The sequence below is a fragment of the Hippocampus comes genome, unplaced genomic scaffold, assembly GCF_001891065.2.
Source record: "Hippocampus comes isolate QL1 unplaced genomic scaffold, H_comes_QL1_v1.1 scaffold85, whole genome shotgun sequence".
Classification (NCBI taxonomy): Eukaryota; Metazoa; Chordata; class Actinopteri; order Syngnathiformes; family Syngnathidae; genus Hippocampus; species Hippocampus comes.
Genome location: NW_017805540.1, coordinates 3,359,556 through 3,378,222, shown reverse-complemented (window position 1 = coordinate 3,378,222; position 18,667 = coordinate 3,359,556). Strand labels below are relative to the sequence as shown.

The 18,667-nt window shown below is 40.0% G+C and overlaps 1 protein-coding gene across 1 annotated transcript in view; it reads left to right on the top strand.

The window, feature by feature from the left end:
- agap3 (ArfGAP with GTPase domain, ankyrin repeat and PH domain 3) overlaps nt 1-18,667 on the top strand; it is a 172,964-nt gene that overhangs the window by 1,115 nt on the left and 153,182 nt on the right. The window lies entirely within an intron of this gene.

The following is an 18,667-nucleotide window of genomic DNA, read 5'->3' as shown; positions in this document are numbered from 1 at the left end:
ATAATTACAGTATCTAACCTCTTCGATATACTTGAAAATCGTTTGTTTGTTCTGTCTGTCACTAAATGTCACTGGCATAGATCGACATAATTTGTATTCATTACCGTAAATACATAATATTTGGATCAATTAAATAAAATTGGACAATTTTGCACAGTACACCCACTCGGGATCACTGCTCTACAGCGTCAACAATAACACTTTTGAGGGAGTGGATATGATTCCTTGCGCTCTTTGTGTTTTGCAACAATCCAATTTAAATCGCAGTACACTCACAAATGCTGTTTAAAATCTATCGGGAGAGATGTTGTTTTAACACAAATACACATCTGGGATTTTCACGTCTTTTAAGATCCACAAATATGTGTGGGATTTTCACGCTTTTTACATTTTGTGTGTGTATTTACCATGAATTATCATTTGTAAATATTCACTTTGGCTTGTGAAATGTTGAATGTGTGTTTCTGGATCACTGGGCGCACATTTATATTTGAGATAAACATCACATGCGAAAACACAGACATTCACCTGTGCAATGGCCTCTTCCGTCCACAAGTAGGCAGTGTTACTGCCTCTTTTCGGAATGTAGGAACGGGCCATCTGTCGTTTTTTTTTTTTTTTTTTTTTTTTAAAAACTGGAAATTGAAAAACAGAAAATGAGTATTTATCTTGTCATGTATTATTTGTTTGTTTAACTCAAGTCGGGAAACAAAGTACGATCGTAACTGGTTTGACGCTAAAGAAGTTCTTCTGCTGCTGCGTCTTCTTCTACATCGCTGCAGCAGCGGACAAAGTTCAATGGAGACAGCAACACTGCCTCCTAGTGGATGGAGAAGGGATAGCCTTTAAACGCGCGAATGTTTAAAATGGCTTTGTGTGAATATTGTGGAACTACCGGTACATGACATTGGTTTAAAAAATAAATGCACATGGCCGCTGATCGACAAATCCACATTTAACATTTCACAAGCAGAAGTGAATATTTACAAATGATAATTCATGGGAAATGCACTCACAACTTTAAAAAACACATGAAAATCACACACATGTTTGTTAACCTGAAAAAAGTGTAAATCGTAAATAAATGTATGGATCTGAAAAACATATTTGTGTTCATAATTTTGAAGCAAATATGAATCAGCCTTTAAAATACACCCCTGCTGTTTCACTGCAAATATCTTCTGTACAGTGTAGCATCCATCAATCCACACTTACTTTCTGATTTGAACGCTTGTCAGAGAAGCTCGCTGCCATGTGAAAAAGTGCATGTCACGTGAAACTAATGGCATGCTTACACACTGATAGGCCAAACTCGGGGAGAAGCAGTAATGGAGTGAGTTATAATGTCATTGGGATGATTTAGATGGTTTATCTTGCTTATCAGACGTGGGGGGGGGGCACTTCTGATATTTGTGTGCATTGACGGATGATCACCATCAATTGATATTGCATGAAATATATCAATTGTTTTCGGTTCTGACAAAAATAAGAAGATTGCCGGTTTGACAGAAGGAAGCATTACATGACAAATCTCTTCTTGGTATTGATCAAAACAGGTGCCTTAAACAGGGAACGTGCATACCGATTTTTTAACATCTAAAACAATTTTTAAAAAATGTGAGACACCCCACATGTGAGGAAAATGGACGTGTGTGTGCTTACTGCTCTTAAAGTGTATGGTGCTCAAGCTGACCAACACAGCACACCACTCGACAATAATATCTCCACCTATAAATAATAATAAGTCTACGCCCCCAAACCAGATGTCTGACAATTGTACACTTAAATCGTACACGTAAATTAAACAGGTTGAACATTTCAGATTGTTGGTCCCAAAAGGGTATCGAGGAGACAAAAAAAATCCCCCTTAACAAAGCCCACACCACAGGAAAATCACTGACAAATCTTTCAGAGACTTCCAATAATCAGTCTTTTGCTGACTTTCATTGGAATGCTCAAATTTGTCTCAATTATTGGTGTATGTGTGTGTCTGTACAGTACTAATGTGAAATGCTTTTCGAGAAAATACTACTTGCGGAAGCAGGTGCCCTGAGTAAAGACTGTAAAAGCATTGATTGGCTTTACAGTCATGCAGGCGGCTCACTCAAAGAAACATTTTCGGAAATAGACAGGTCACAAAACATTTACTCGGTTTTGTAATTTGACACTTGATGGGTGGGCAGGCACTCCAGAGACTCAACCATTTGTACAGCAAGCAATTAAAATGACACATTCCCATGATATGTCCCCTTTTAAAGATGCCAAAAAGTTTCTGTATCATTAATTGCACAGCAAAGCAAGTAAAAAAAAAACAAAGGTTGGCTGTTTGCAAGGATCATTTGGGTCATTCATCTCACTGGAAATTAAATTCAAAAAGGGCACACTGTCATCTTTTTTGACAAGCCCTTTGTCTTTAGTGAGTTGAGTGAGCAATCATCATAGTTTTAAGGATTCCCATGGCACGGATGACTGAAATTTTTACACAGAAACAAGGGGGAGTTGCACAGAGTCAACAGCGACATTTTCACCAACAGCAATATGGCTGTTCATCGGACATGTATTTCATCCATGTAGCCATCGGATTTCGGACAAGATTCTTTATTGTTGAAGCAGTATTTCCCCAACTTGTAAACCCAAATTAGAAATTGCCTTTTTTTTCCCTCTCTCTAAGTGGCCCAAAATGACTGAAACTGGGGTTTCAATTTTATGGCATCCAAGGCTGTGTTCAGATAAAGTCGTTACATTAATTGATGCATTTTAGTTTTTTATTCATAGTTCATTTATTTTATTTAAAATATTGAATTTTCTCATGTAAAATCCACATTTTGTGCTATTAAAGCCGACTGTACCACACTTTTCAGTAAGTGTGTGGATCCATGACCGCGACAAAAGTTTGCAATGTCATACGTCAACAGCAGTGTATACATAGTTGCACGAACAAGGTTATCGTTCTGGAAAATTAATAAAATAACGAAAACTACAATTTAAAAAAAGATATAAAATAAATCCAAGATAAAATATAAATAAAAAAAACAAAATGCTTTTAAAAAAAATCACGAAAACTAAAACTAACGAATTATTGTGAAAATGGCCTTTGTTTTGGTCTGTCAATCAATATCATACATCCACTTTCAGGGTTCATTTTAAATGTACAGTATTCAATTCACGTTTGCTGTTCGTTCCTACAGAAAAAACAACAGCAAACAGTCATTTGATAATTGACTGAGTGACATTTGTTGTTGTCTTGCACCTAACGAATACTCCATATATTTAAAAAAACATCAAACTAATATCAACTGAACTAAAATGAAAACTGCGGCTGCAGCTGGCTAGCTAGTGTGGCTAAAAGGTGTGGAAATGCTAAGTCACTAATCATTGCTTTTATAAGAGTGAATAAAAACCTGCTCTTAGTAGTAATGCTAACTGCATTAAAAAACAAACGAATGCCAAAAGTAATAAAAAACTAACTACAATTACAAATCCCAAACTATTATAATGAATACAGTAGTGCTAGTAATAATGATATATTGTAGTCTAAGCTACTTTAAATACTGTCTGTCATCGTTTTGACATATAGTGCAATGCACACATTGATCATAAATGTACACCAACAGAGAACTAGCTTGCCTTGGTGATGCTCAAGAAAATAATTTGAAGCATTTTGGGTCCTGTTTTAAGTTTTGATAACCCTGTCGTGAAATCTGAAAATACAGTGACATATGCTACAGTTTACAGTGGAATTGTGAACCAAATTGCCCAGCTTTGCTATTTTGTTTGTGTTGAAATACGACTGTGCACTCCTGACAAGACAGCATGCCGATAGCAAAGACTCATGGGATGTGTTAAACGCCGGCAATAATTACTTCATGTGTCTTAAAGGAAATGCTGGCTCGGCATTTACTTTATCTTGGTAGGACATTAGCCTTGTGATTGACAGGCGATCATTCCACAGCCTACCCCATCTCAAACGTGTTTGACAATTTAATAACAGTGAGGTTCCTGCTAGCTGTTATATTTCACATATGCTGTGCCCTAATTAGTTTTCATGTGCATCATCCACTTCAGACAAATAAACCTAGTCAAATAGATGCATCCCTTTGAAAATTGTTTGAAACTAAATATCTAAGTTGGTAGATGCTTTTGTTCATACATGGCTATGCTAAGCCCTCATGAACTCTGTTGCCAACCAAAAGAGCAGCACCTAAGCAGCCTCTCAGATTAACTGAAGTCTGGAGACACACTACAAGTGTGGAGTTTCAAGTTTTGTTGCAACAGACAGAATAGCCTCCACGGTATTACAAATAGTTATGTGAGGACACTGTATTTTTCAGCCATTTTAACAATGTTGTGTGTCCATACATAGTTTTGTCAACTCTGCCTGGGTTCTTGCTGTTTGCGGCATTTCTCCATTGTAGTCCTTTTTATTATTGTTTTGAACTCCAGTTTTACTCAGTATGAATTGTATCATACGGGGTTATGACTCCGCTGGAAATGCAATAATTGCATCTTTGTAAAGTTTTAAACAATCCTCAGACCATTACTAGTATGTAAAATAGCGTTTCATAGAACTGCGGCAACATTAGATTCACTTTGTCAGGACTGCTGTTGCTCTTATGGCTTGAAGCAAACTGAAACATATGACTAAAAATGAGAATAAAAAATATTGCTGCATGAACCGTAACTGCAGGGCGGCAAGGTGGCCTACTGGTTACCACGTCAGCCTTACAATGCACAGGTCCTGTGTGGAGTTTGCATGTTCTCCCCGTGCCTGCCTGGGTTTTCTCCGGGTACTCTGGTTTCCTTCCACATTCCAAAAAACATGGAAGGCAGGTTGATTTGGCACTCCAAATAGTCCCTATGTGTGATTGTGAGCGCAAATGGTTGTTTGTCCATGTGTGATTGGCCGGCAACCAGTTCAGAGTGTACCCCACCGACTGCCCGAAGACGGCAGGGATAGGCTCCAGCACCCCCCGCGACCCTCATGAGGATAAAGCGGATTAGAAAATGGTTGGATGGATGAATCTTAACTGCTGCAGTGTTTTAACTCTGCAACCAGTAACATTGCCAAATTACATCACTCTCATGCACTGTAGACATCTAGAGAGAGCAGAAGCACAACGGTCACGCTTGAAGCAACAGGTGAATACTGAATTCTAAATCTACTTTTTAAAAAAGCAATTCATGGACCTATCTAATTACAGCACATTTGCAATGGTCAAAAGCTGACTTCAACCAGTTCCTCACCTCCGTTGCCTATTAGGGATGTAACTATATTCAAACGTCACAATACGATATTTTCACAATATGAACCTCAGGTTACAATAATTATCACGATATTGCAGAGGAGTTGACGAAAAAAAAAAGCTCACAATATTGTAGGACAAAAAAACACATTGGCAAAAAAGCACAACATTATGCTTTTGTGTATAACAGCAGTGACAAGAAAAGTGCTCCTATTGGCTCAGCGACACATCGTATCATGGTCTATGTTGTTCACAATGCTGCATTCAGCTGGTAACACCAATAAGACTTAATATTGAGGCACTTACTTGCTAATGCACGCACACGTTGTGAATCTAGTCAATTTGTGAAGGAACTCAAACGTTTTTCATTCCCGTTCATCATGCAATTAGCATGGGTCTTAAACATAGGTGGCCAAAACACGCCTAATTCAAATTAAACTGCACTAATAAACTAACCAGCAGTGTGGTGGAACTGCACAAATGGAACATAACCTGGCCTATGTAACAGATGTGGCGATTTTAATATCGTCACATCACGACGACAATATCGTGGCCATTTGAATGTCACAATATTGCCGTTAACCTTTCGCCTATTTAGGCAAAATAGTTTATTGGTATTCCACACCATTCAGAGGCACACACTAACAGGATTAACTGGTAGTTTTGTGCAACCCGCATGAGCTTAGCACAATTGTTTTTTTTTCCCGCATCTAAATGAGATGGGCACCCTACTGTAACCTTGAGAGCTTTTCACAAGCGGCAAAAAGTGTCTGACTTGCCTTCACCTGCACAAGAGAAACTGCACCAAATCTCTTTTCCCCTTCAGTCTCGCATCATTTCAGAGTCTGTTGCTAAGGAACCAACCAGTGGGTCATGCATTTTAGTTGCAAACACAGAAGAAAGACTGAATAGAAATTGCAGCCTTTACAAAATGAATTCTTGTCTTACTAAGGTCTCCCTGCGGTTTTGTTTGTCAATAAGACCTTCAATTTATTTGGCGATGCAGTTTGAATAATCATTGTTAGTGTGCTGCATGCTTGTTGCATTTCCAAATGGTAGTACAGAAAATGTAATGTCCTCCCTCTTTCTCTTTTTTCCTTGTATGTGACAAACCTCTTGCAAATTACACAAGCTCATATCATAATTCAGCATAATATGCAAGAATGACCAGGTCAGGGAGTGGACAAAATGGCAGCGCTAAACTACAGTGTGGGAGTACTAAGTGGTCCGAGATGATTCAGTGCTTTCACAGCGAATCAAAGTTGCTTGCGTAAGTGGCCAAAAATGTAATCTGCATCGCTGCGAGCAAGAGTTCTAAAACATCATGAATACGAAAATGTAATTAAATGAATTGTACAATACTCACAGATTTGTCCAAATCTGAGCTGTTCTTGCATCTTTATTAGCCTGACCTAAACGAGACCTGCACATGCGATCCCAAGTGTTCCACTTTGTCCGTATTTTGTTATGGGCAGTTGCCATATGTTCCGCTTTTACAGATGCATCTAAAATGTTCTGGATTGAACATATTGCACATTAGTTTCATTTGGATTTTGAGATTAGCGAGTTTACCGAATAGGTATCGGGTGCTTGACCTTTACCTCCCATGGCTTGTGATTGGCTGACACAAAATTTGGACTCAACCAACCAAATCGTCAAATCATTTGTCGATTATGTCATCACAACTGCCTCAGTGTAAAACTGTCTTAAAGCACATTTGACGGTGGTGTGGCCAGCTCGGGCAGTAGCTGTCAAGAGAGAAAATATGATAGACAGGACAAGTCCAGAAACCGGAGATGAATTAATACATTGTCGCAAACGTCACACAAGAGGAGGGGCCTCTCTGGTTTAAAGCGGGGGTCGGCAACCTGTGGCTCAAGAGCCGCATGCCCTAGTGGCTACCTGGAGCTTTTTCAAAAATGTTTCTGTTTCTGTAAGAGGACAAACATGACACAATCATTCTTAACGTTTTCCAATGCTGTAAAAATTTGGAGAATAAATCTCAAATTTCAACATTTCTGTCAACGAGGATTTGCGTCATAGCCTGCGGCACACGTTTCTATTAGCAGGGTGAGATGTCAGTCAGGTGGCTGTTGTAAAGAAAAACAGCGTTTCGTGTACAATTCACCGAGGGTACTGGCAAAGAATGGGAATGTGGAGGGCCGAGAGAAGCATTTTTAAACGGTATACGTGAGCTACAATAGTTAACACGCTGCAAAAGTGCGTCCCATCCCATGCCTCGTTCATCTTAGCGGCTGTTATGGCTGTTGTTCATGATGGCATCCTTGCGTGAGTGCGCGCGTGTGTGTGGTAACGGGTCGATCGCGGGAGGTTGCTTGATCGAACAGTAGATCTTCGTTCAAAAAAGGTTGTGCACCCCCTGCTTTCCAGATGCACTGCAGGGAAAAAACTTTTAATAATGAAGGCTCATTGTGTATTTGTAGCCAACTTAGTAGGCTAATATAGCTAATATGAATACATACAGCATGTGTTGCCTTCATTATAAGGCTTTTAATTTTTTGCGGCTCCAGACATATTTCTTTTTTTTGTCCAATATGGCTCTTTCAACATTTTGGGTTGCCGACCCCTGGTTGAAAGTATATTAATACATAGAATATTGTTGTATGCTATTATTTGGTTTGCCCACCCCGGTGCAAAGTTTAGATTTTTACTTTTGAAATACGCACAATTCATGTTCAAAATACATGTTATTTCCTTTTTTACTAAACCCGCCCCCCCCCCCCATCTATTTATCTTTGATGAAGGATCATACAACCTACTCCAAAATACTTCCATTATAAATCTTTGTTACACTATCATTACCGTAAAGGTATTGAATTATCCTTACATGAATTTTAGGCCATATAACCGTCCATTGCAGCCATCCAGGCAAGTATTAGTGACCGTGGAAGGTTGTGTTTATCCGCGCTACAGAACAAGTCACAGCTCATAGCTTGTATGGCTCAAGTTAGCTTAGCACTTAGCATTCACCCAGTAGTTCCCAAGAATCTGGGAAAGCAGGGAGAATGGGTGACTGTTCGATATAAGCCGATGTGTGACTGGCAGCTCCTTCAGCTTTGTGGTCAGATGTTGCTTAAAGCCTTTTTCACACTGAGGCAGACACGATGATGTCAATAAGTGTCATCTTACTGAAGGGCAAATGTATACCGTCCATCGCACATACTGCATATAACGCGCACCACTAGTCGGCAAAGCATTTTTGCTGTTTCACCTTCTCTAAAAATTTGCAACGTGACTGGAAATTGAAGAAGAGGTCCAGCTAATTGCAGGAGATTCAGAGTCAAAGGAACTGTTCTTTATGATCAGCTCATTCTATTCTATTAATATTCCACTAAACAGGCCAATTGACTTGCTGATGTGCATCTTTGTGATGTAGCCTTGATGATGCAGCACAAAGGTGGATTTTTGTTCTTGTGAAGCTGCCGGCTCTGGAAGGCACATCTCCGGACAGGATGCTTTCATCCGTTGCTTATATAACACCTTTCATTCTCCATATATTTAACATTCATTAGACGTTGACCCCCAGAGCTCAGTTAACAGAGAAAACGTCAGTCATTTGTGACACTTAATAGTGGGCGCAGATCGCTAAAAGATAGCGAATGTGGTCAAATGTCCCTCAGCCCAAACGCCTATTTACTTGGTACTGATTAAAATAAATAGACTTTTGTTATAATGTGGACCTAGTGATATTTACTCAGGAGTAGTAGGTATGAGAAAAACTGCAAAGTATACCCTGGAGCCTATCACAGAACAATTAAATAGATTCAGTAAATATTAAAGGACCCTGAAAAATAGCTTCAATAAAGTCAGTAAATACAAATTACAGCAGAATCGGGAATGGACTGATTGTATCGGAGTGCCTACACCGGAGATTTTTGATGCAGTCCGATATGAGCCGATACCTGTTTTTTTTTTTTTTTTGTGATATCAGACAGATATGTGATATTCACATCAGATTGGGACACCCATATTTAAAACCAGGTCTGACTTTTTGCAGACAGTTACAGTCTTTGTTAAAACTGTAATTCATTCATGCTATTATTCTCACACGCATTTCTTCATAATGGCCCTTTTTATTTTGTTTGATGTAATCTTTGTATTTTCTGCTTTATATTCTGGTCAGCACAAGCTTTGCTCCCTCGATTATCCCTTTGCATAACTAGCACATAAATTAAAGATGAAGAATTTCTTGAAAATGTGCATGGCGTGGTTGCAATGTAGCTCTTCTCCTGCAGTTTTCACCTCCAAAGTTGACCGTTAACTTTCTTGGGAACAGGTTGTGTTTTTCAGGGCGTTCTTCTTCTACCTTGAGTCATGGCTGTTTTTTTTTTTCCCCCTCCAAAGCTGGAAACTCCGAACAGCATAGAGCGATCCTATGTCAGTGCAAGGGGCTGTCACCTGAAAGCCCATTGATGCCTCCGAGCGATGCTTGGGATTGTAAAACATGACTAATACATCTTCTCAGTGACATGCTGTGTGCTCACAGAGCAAATAGGGAAGGCAAAAAAAAAAAGATTTCTAACTTCGGAGCTGTCTGCTGAAATCATGATGCCTCCGAATTTGTTATGCTAATTTATTACTCTAATGTTGTTTACACATTTCTTTTCAGACAGTTGCCAACATCATGTGAAGAATGTGTGATCTGCAAGTCACAAGTAATGAGAATTAGATAAGATAAGATAAGATAAGAAAACCTTTATTAGTCTCGCAATGGAGAAATTCCCAATTCACAGCAGCAAAGTTATGAATGGGCCGTGGGCTTTTGACTATCTTCATGGAGAAAATGAACACTTGATTAATTGATTGATACAATACAACACAATACATTTTTATTGATATAGATACATCATATTTTCTTTGACCATATGTGAGAATCTCTTAATTCCTCCAAGGCAGTGTTGTGCTTCTATAGCTGATGTCATGTTGACTTCCTCAGACAGTCCACTGGTAGTGTGCTCAATTTTGCATCATTGACCGAATTCGCTACAATGAATTCATCCATGACTTGTTTTTTTTCTTATCCGGTGAATGTCGTAAATTCCTGTTTCCAGGCCAGTGTTTAATTGAGCAGAATGATGCTTCTCACAGGATTTGTGCCATAGTTTGGCTGGAGCTCATCTTACCCACGGTGGACGTTGCATTCAGACAGCACTCTGACTCAGTAGCGCCTCTGCTGGTCAGGGCCAATTTAATGAAAGATCAATTCCACATAATTTACCGAATTATTAACGATCAGTGAATCTATTAACTGTTGTTGTTTTATTCCTTTGAATGTTCTGAACTCCCACTTCCAGGCCAGCGCTGTATTGATAAAAATAATACTGCCCACAGGAGTTGTGCCGCATGTATACTGCATTTCCCGAGCTGACGTTACAATTTTCTTCTTCAGACAGCATACAAGTTCAGACAGTGTCAACAATTGCTTCAAAGTGACCTAATTCCTAATACCAATTAATGCAAAAAATATAAGATAGACTGTCGAAATGTGAAAGAGAAATGTCAAAACACCAACACATCTCAATGAACTGTATTTTAATGACACCACTTGTACAGGAAATGCCGCGGTTTACGACTTGCTTGTGTTCCTATGGCGGCAACAGAATCCAAACATCAACGCGAATGTAGTAGGAAAGTCAAAATTAGAATATTTGTATGAAAACCCTTGCAAGCCATGAATGTATGACAGTTGGATGAAAACAGCACACCTCCTTGTGCCACAGAACAGCATATTCCGAAATGGCGCATTGTGAATGCGCTTTGTAACCCCAAAATGTCATATGTTCACTTGGTACCGTCGAAAACCCGAGGACCGCCCTGTATTTGAATAAAGTGTTTTTGGAATGTTGCTGCTTACTTTTGATGATCATTTTCCGCAAAACAGTAAGATGGCTAAAAATGGTGTGTATCACTGTAGTTACATTTTTGTAGCTTTTCGAGGCCCTAATGTTGTTCATGATGGCTCTTATGGGTGACATGCATTTTCAGTGAAAACCCCTTTTAAGGTTCGAGTTAAACTAGACAGCAGGAGTGAAACACTTGTGTCTGTGTGTGTTTCGTCTTGGGGTTTTCAATTTGATTCGAGAAGGCAAGTTTACTTTTGTCATTGCTAGCCATCTGCGTCAGGAAACTGGCAAGGAAAGTGTTCACAATGGCCCTCATTACATTTCAAAATGTATATCTAAGCCGATGATGGATTAGTGACAGCTCTTGTTTTTTGAAAGGTCAGTCGATACCGCTGGCCGTATCACCGTTATGGTGCTGTTTTGGAAGCAGGTTTTTGTCTGAAATGAAGTATCTCAGTTAGTATTATACAGGGATAGTGGGAGCTGATAATGCAAAATGCTGGGCCTTAGTTATTAAGATCCCAAATAGCGGTCTCTAAATTGTGTGGTCACTCACTCAAATGGATTGCGTGAGATGTTGACACTAGGTGTAAAAAAGGGTTTTGTGCTTTAGGCAGCTCTGATGGTTTTCACAATTCAAAATGGGGGTCGGGGGGGGGCACTGCAAGCACAAAATCAAGTCTGAAGTGATGAAATTAATCGAAAGATTTCAGCAGATGAGGCCACCACCAATTTTCACAGTCGCTGAAATGACACAGATGCAAGAATGCAGAGTTAAAAGGAATTTTGTTTTGCTGTAGGCGATATGACTTCCTCTGGTGACCGGCATGCAAAATATCTGCACAGTTTATTCTGATTGTTTGGCAGATGCAATCCTGTCTGTGAGCAACCAAGTTTCCGCCCAATTTTTAAAGCATTAACCTTTAGTAAGTCGGTTATTTAATCTCTTAGAAAGCGTGGTTTGACTGAGGCAGAGTGGCTTTCTACAGCAATTGCTTCTGCTTGATAATTTTTACTAGATTTCATCTTTTCTGCTGGCATTTTAAAGAAATACTGTATATTGTCTTGGAAACAAACCTAGTACCATTACTACCATTCTCAGTTGGTAGGTAGCATTAGCCTAGCAAGTCTTAATGGCCTGAGGCATTAACATTATGATTAATTTTGATGTGCTCATTAGTGGGTAGGTCAAATTAAAATTGTTCATTAGGAGATGGCGATACAGTATTATTTACATATGCAATTTTTATTTCATGGCTGCATTGATAAATAGCATTCTATTACAGGCTTTTTCCTGGCTCAAATTGAGGCAGAGGTGGTACCATCCTGACCATACGCCATGACATGCATCCATTCTGTAAATTGAACGGACTCGCTTTCTTTTTTGGGGAACATACTTTAAGTTAAGAGTTCCAATAACAACGTGTCGATTATCATGTTAAATCATTCGTTTATTAAAACTTGCATAGGAGAATGATTGACTCAAAGCTTGTGTGGTGGGGCCACTTTTGTTTGAGACACTCATAGATTATTTTGAAGCTGCCTTCAAGTGCTCTGTGGTCCATGTCCACCTGTGCTCCAATAGCACGCTGCAGTGTCCTCCGTTTAAAAAAAACAAAGTAATTTCTTAAACTATATATCTAAACTATATTATTTTAGTTTTTGTAACTTTATTAGTTAAGTACTACCACCCTTATTATACTTCTCCTTCTCTTCTGCTGCTTTTTGAATAGCTGTCACCTTATGTCTTTTTAATGTGTCCCACCTGTAGTTGGTTGATGGCTGTTTCACAAGGGAGGTGGTGGTTGCCTACTGTGTTTGGGCGCAGCGCTTTTGGCATAAATAACAGTGCCTTTCTTCTTCATGTCGTATGCCTGAGCCAAGTAAATACGTCTAGCCCCTGCTTGTCAAAACCACTGGCTCATGTGTGTTGAAGACGATATGGAAAGAAGAATCAAAAATCATGTTTCAATCACGTACACGTTGACTTTGCTTTGTTATGTTCCTAATTGGAAACAGATTGACGTAGCCTCGCCCCGCCGACTCGTCCTGTCCAACATTCCGACCCTCGGTATCACCAGTGTTTCAGACCAAATTTCCACGTTGTCACCACCGTGAATTATTATATTTTAACTGCCTGTTGCCTCAATTTTTCTGCTCTGTTTCACCTGGACTCGTCGAGGTCACTTTTTAAAGAAAAGCGGCTGATTTTCCCTGCCGTATCTGCAACGCTAAAAATCATAAACATTACTTTGACACGAGGGAAGCTCTTATTTTTCTATGACATGCTTCAATGCAAAAAAGCAGGCAATATTTCCCTATTTGTGAAATCTGCGAGGGGAAATCAGGACGCCGATAGCACCGACTAGTGAGGGAAAAACAGGATTCGATCTGTTACTTCTTTGGTAGTTGCTTCAAGTCTTTCCTGTGCTTTGCTGTTGATATAGCGCCTCCATAGTGGCGCAATGCTGCCACTACAGTTAAAATACAAAGCTGCCACACAGTGACGGCAATCGCTCAATCAGCACAGCTGGAGCACTATGCTACGTTGCGCGATATCAATCGGTCTTGCTGTGGGCAACACAAAAAAGTAGCTGGAGGTGGCCACCACGCAATTTTGAACGCAGGAAAAACCCTGTATTATGTTACGTTGTTGGAGTAGCTTACTGCTAGCTTCCGAGTAGCTGCCTGACTACTGCAACTTTCTATTTTTCAAATTGACTACAACTGCTAACATTTCTAATATTATCAAGCTGTTTTTGTTCTGCAAGTAAGTTGCATTGGCTAGTAGCTATGAAGATTGTAGGCGATTGTTTAACTGAGCTGTGGGAAATCAACAAGTATAAAAAGCTGTTTTTATTGTATGCCTTATTGAAAGTTACTCATTGGCAAATTCAATGCATTGTTGGGCTCGTTAACTGCGTGCTAGCAAATGATCTGCTTCATCATTTGAACTACCATGACCACTACAGCTACTTTTACTGATATTCGATATTATTTTGTTCTTTTTTTTCTTAGAAACAAACCAATTACTACTATGAATGTCGCTCTAAGTAGGGAGTTTGCATTCGCCGACCCCAGTGATTCCCAACAAGTGTGGCGGGGCATATTAGTGTGCCCTGAGAGCTCTGACGGTGACATTATCAAATTTCTCTCAATTGGTGAGAAAATTATTTATTATGATTCCATTTGTGTGGTTGTTTGTGTGCTGATTTTGAAAAATGTTTACTGGTTGGCCAACATGTTGACATATGCCAGTTTTGTTTTTATTTTATGCACGTACTAGCCTCGGTGACGAGCCTGATATTTGATTCGACTTTCATCTGTATTGAAGTAGACTTTAAGTGAATAACTTTGCGATTTTGTAATGTCAATTTAGAAAAGGATGCAGAGTACTTAGTTGGACCTCGGCCAGGATCAGTTTTGGATTTGCTCAACGTGTCCTTTATCTTTTTAGTATTCTGCTGTATCATATTGGTTCAACTCAAAAGTAATACAAAAAAAAAGCCTTCATAAAACAGACATTCTGCAGCTCAGTATTTGACAAGACATTGATCCGATGACTAAAAGCAGGAATAGCTTTAATGACTGGGTCTCATGTGACTCAGAGGTCTGCGGCACCACTGTCATGCTTTCAGTGGATGTGAAGAAACATTGATTCATCCGAGCACCTTATGAAGCGCCCGTCTTGACTCGTCCAAATGGGGATTGATAAATTGCAAGCCTCTTTCTTGCATCCACCCGGAGACATTTTCAGATGTGCGGTAGAATCCGAAAACCAGCGCATGTCAAATTTCAGCAGTGTTTAATACTCGAACAAGCACGCCTAACATCTCACGTTTACATCACACGTTTATTTTCAGAAGTCAAACAGATTTCCCCTCTCATGACAGATGCATACCAGATAGGCGGGCTTGACATACTCCACATTCTCAAGAAGACAAAAAAGGCTGTGGTGTGACTAGCTTGGACAGTTTCATTCATTATCTCCCTGGGCTGACGCTTGAGCACAGGTCAACGGAGATGAGTTGTAAACAGAGCCTTAGACTGAGGGCCCGGAGGTCTCTGCTTGGCCCTGAAGTGCCTTTTCCACACATTGCAGCTTTGCCACATTCAATGTGTGACCCTGTCCTTTGCAGCAGAATGTCCTCCATTGTGCTGTGGAACAAAGACGCTCTCTCTCGCAGTGACGGGCAGCTTATTTTTTGTGTGTGTTTTGAATGCGGAGGGGTCAAGAGCGAGCTTATTTCTTAACAAAGACTTAGAGTAGTACAGTGGTACCTCAAAGTCCAATCATCATGCAGTCAAGTTATTCCAGTAAAATCTTTTTAATTGAAATGTTTTATTTTTTTTGTTTCACAAGCAAGAAATGAAACCAGCTACTAATGTAATATAAAATGTGAAAATGTTAATTATAACACACATATAATCCACAATACTGTTTCATGTGACAAGCATACGACAGCAAACTAGTCAATTTGCACACAACGCTAGTTTCAGACAAGTATATGGTACACAAAAAGTTAGCCAACAAGTAGCTAGCTAACACAGCAGTCTCCATCTTCACTCTGTGCTCCCTTTTGTCATACATCAGGGCTCCTTGAATAACACAAAGTTCTGATTCTGTCTTCCTTTTTGTCAAAACGTCACAGAGAGATGGATTCAACACCAGTAACAACAGCTCCAAATCAAAGTAATCTGTTTCCAAAAAGGTAGCACCCTATGAAGCTTACAGAAGTGGGAGTAAAACAGGAAACAACCAACCAAAATTAAATACGTAACAGCAAAAAAAAAAATAAAACCCAACAAACCCCCCCCCAGAACAAAACAAAACAAAAAAACAAACAAACCACAACGTAGATAAGAATTACACATCTCTTAAGAGCAAATGGTAGTGGCTTGTCTGTTCTCAATCATATTCTGACAGTATGAATGGACGTATAAATTAGCTTTAAGAGTTTTTAACTCAACTGACAGACCGCAGGTCTTTGCTCTCATCATGACTTGTTCCGACCGCGCATGAAAGGCTCCTTTTAGCACTTTCATCCATTAATGGTACTTTGACAATATTCTAAAATGAAGACTACAAAGGAGGGAGTGAATTGTTAGAAGTATTTAGCATCCTTTGCTGTTTGATGTGAACTCTGAAAGAGAAATTGACTCATGTATTTTATGTAGTCGGCTGGAGAGCTCGACAGTTCAGTTTGGTTCCAAATGGCAAATTCTGATATGGCTTACGTCTCCACCATGAACCGTGTAGTCCTAAGTGACATTTGACTCAAGAAATCAACCAATGTTTCAATTGTTGTTGTTGTTGTTGATGTTAATTGGATGAGATGATTGACAGGTTGGTGGATGGTTGGCAGGATAGTTAGTGTCTGCCTCTCGGTTAGTTCTGGGTTCTAACCTCAGCTCTGGCCCTCTTGTGTGGAAACGTGATGTTTTTTTTTTTCAAATGCAAATTGCCCATATGTGGAAAATGTGAATGGTTGTTTCTGGATAAAGTAGCACATTGATACACTGGATGCACATTTACATTGTCTCAAATCATTTCTTGTCATAGAAATGACTGGAAATGGCACTAATCCATTCCAGCGCCTGCAAAAACTGTTTTCAAAAGAAAAATAGCACGCAATTCATTGGAATGTCAATAATTAAGCAGTTTGTGTAACATGATAATTCAATGGGCATTGTGCTGCTCATTCTGGTGTGTGTGTGTGCATTGGGCACCAGGGGGCAGAATAATACATACTACACACATTTGATGATGAGGGCAAGCGACAGTTTCCTCTAAACTGCAATCTTCAGTAGGAGTGTAACTAAAGACTATTTTAAAAATCGATTAATCTGTTGATTATTTTGTCGATTAATCGATTAATCAGATTTTTAAAATCGAGTTTTAATTTGAAATTTGTTGTTTACTGTTGTGAGGCCCAAATACCGACCATTTGGAACTGTTAAATGAAAAAAGGTGTCTTAACGATTCATTGATTATCATAAATATTTATTGATCATTTTGACAGTCAATTAAATTGATTGTAGAATAACATTTCTTGGAAACTCTGCTTGGTTATAGCCCCACATTGAATAGCATACCGTGTTGCTCTTCTTCAGGCCGGAAAACTACTGCAGTTACTACTGAATCAACTACAGGAGTTCAATCAACTGTTGCCAAGTAGCAATCATGCCAAATCACTGCTCGAATGTATCATTGGCAGAATTCTCATTTGATGTTTGTTTTGCAGTGCCCAACAACAAACCTCTCAACCGCTTTTCATCCACCCTGTGGTATTCATTAATTGCTTACATTGAGTAACTCTCAGGAAGCTCAATCAAATTTCACCCCCACACCCCGCTTTTTTTTTCCAAAGTGTGCATCATCATCCTATCCTATGTCGCTTGGAAGTGCTCATGTTTCCTGCCAGTGGGGTAAGGCTGGAAACAGATGGCCAGCGACGACCGAGGAAGGGGTTTTTGGATCGCGACAAGCGAGCAACAGATGGAAAGTCGCATATGCCTCCAAGTCCCTTCATCCTGCCAGCAATCCCGTGACAAGCTGTGGGAAGATTCTGCCCAGGTTGGGGAGGATAGTACAGAGAATGAAGTCTCCATGGAGTAGACGTGGTTGTCTGAGGCCATTATGTCTGCAACACGTCGGAATGTAGGGGTGAAACGAGCCCTCGAGAAGTAGTGCCATCGGGAAGATGAGTCAAGCCAGCCGCTACAAAAATTGTTCATACTATGCGCTAGCACGATGCCGATGGACTGTGAGGGCCTCCTTCAAAATGAAAGCCGAACAAATAATACATGGAAATGAGTGCCGTGTTAGCCTTTTATTTTGAAGTTGGCCCTCGCAGCATGTTGGCGGCGTGTTACGGTAATGCTGTGATTCCCAACCAGGGGTACGGGTACACATATTTAAAGGTTGTTGCCCTTTTAATGGGGAATTAGTGAAAGGACCTCCAATTATTTTGTGGAGTAAAATGGTTTGATACTTAATTATATATTAGGGTGGTCCATTTTGGAAAAGTTTGTCGGATTCGTCGGGCCGGGTCGGAAATCTTGTCGATACTATGACACAAGGATGTGTGCAAAATTTTATTCCGATCGGATAATTTTATCCCGTCCCGCAGAGCGACCAAAGTTTCCCCTATGGAAAGAATGTTACGGGGCTGAATGGTAGTACGGTTTCTCCCGTACAGTAAGGATTTTGTTTTGCTCAGTTCACACTTGCAATAATTCAAAGACGGAAGACAGGAACGCATGTATTGCAAAAAAGGCAACCGTGGTGATCCTGCAACACTGGTGAGATTGTTGGTCCATGTTAACTGGTCCATCTATCTATCTGTCCATCTGTCTATAATGGCCATCAACACTAGTGACACTGTTAGACCGCAAAAAAAAACGAAATCCGCCGTGCGTGCCATCCCATGCCTACTTCGCGCACGGGTGCAACGCCCGGTGTCGCTCCACGACCTGCAGAAGGTGCTGTCGCTGTTCCTCGTCGCGCGTAAAGGCGCCGCAGAACGCGCTGATGAGGGCGACGCCCCTCTCCGCAAA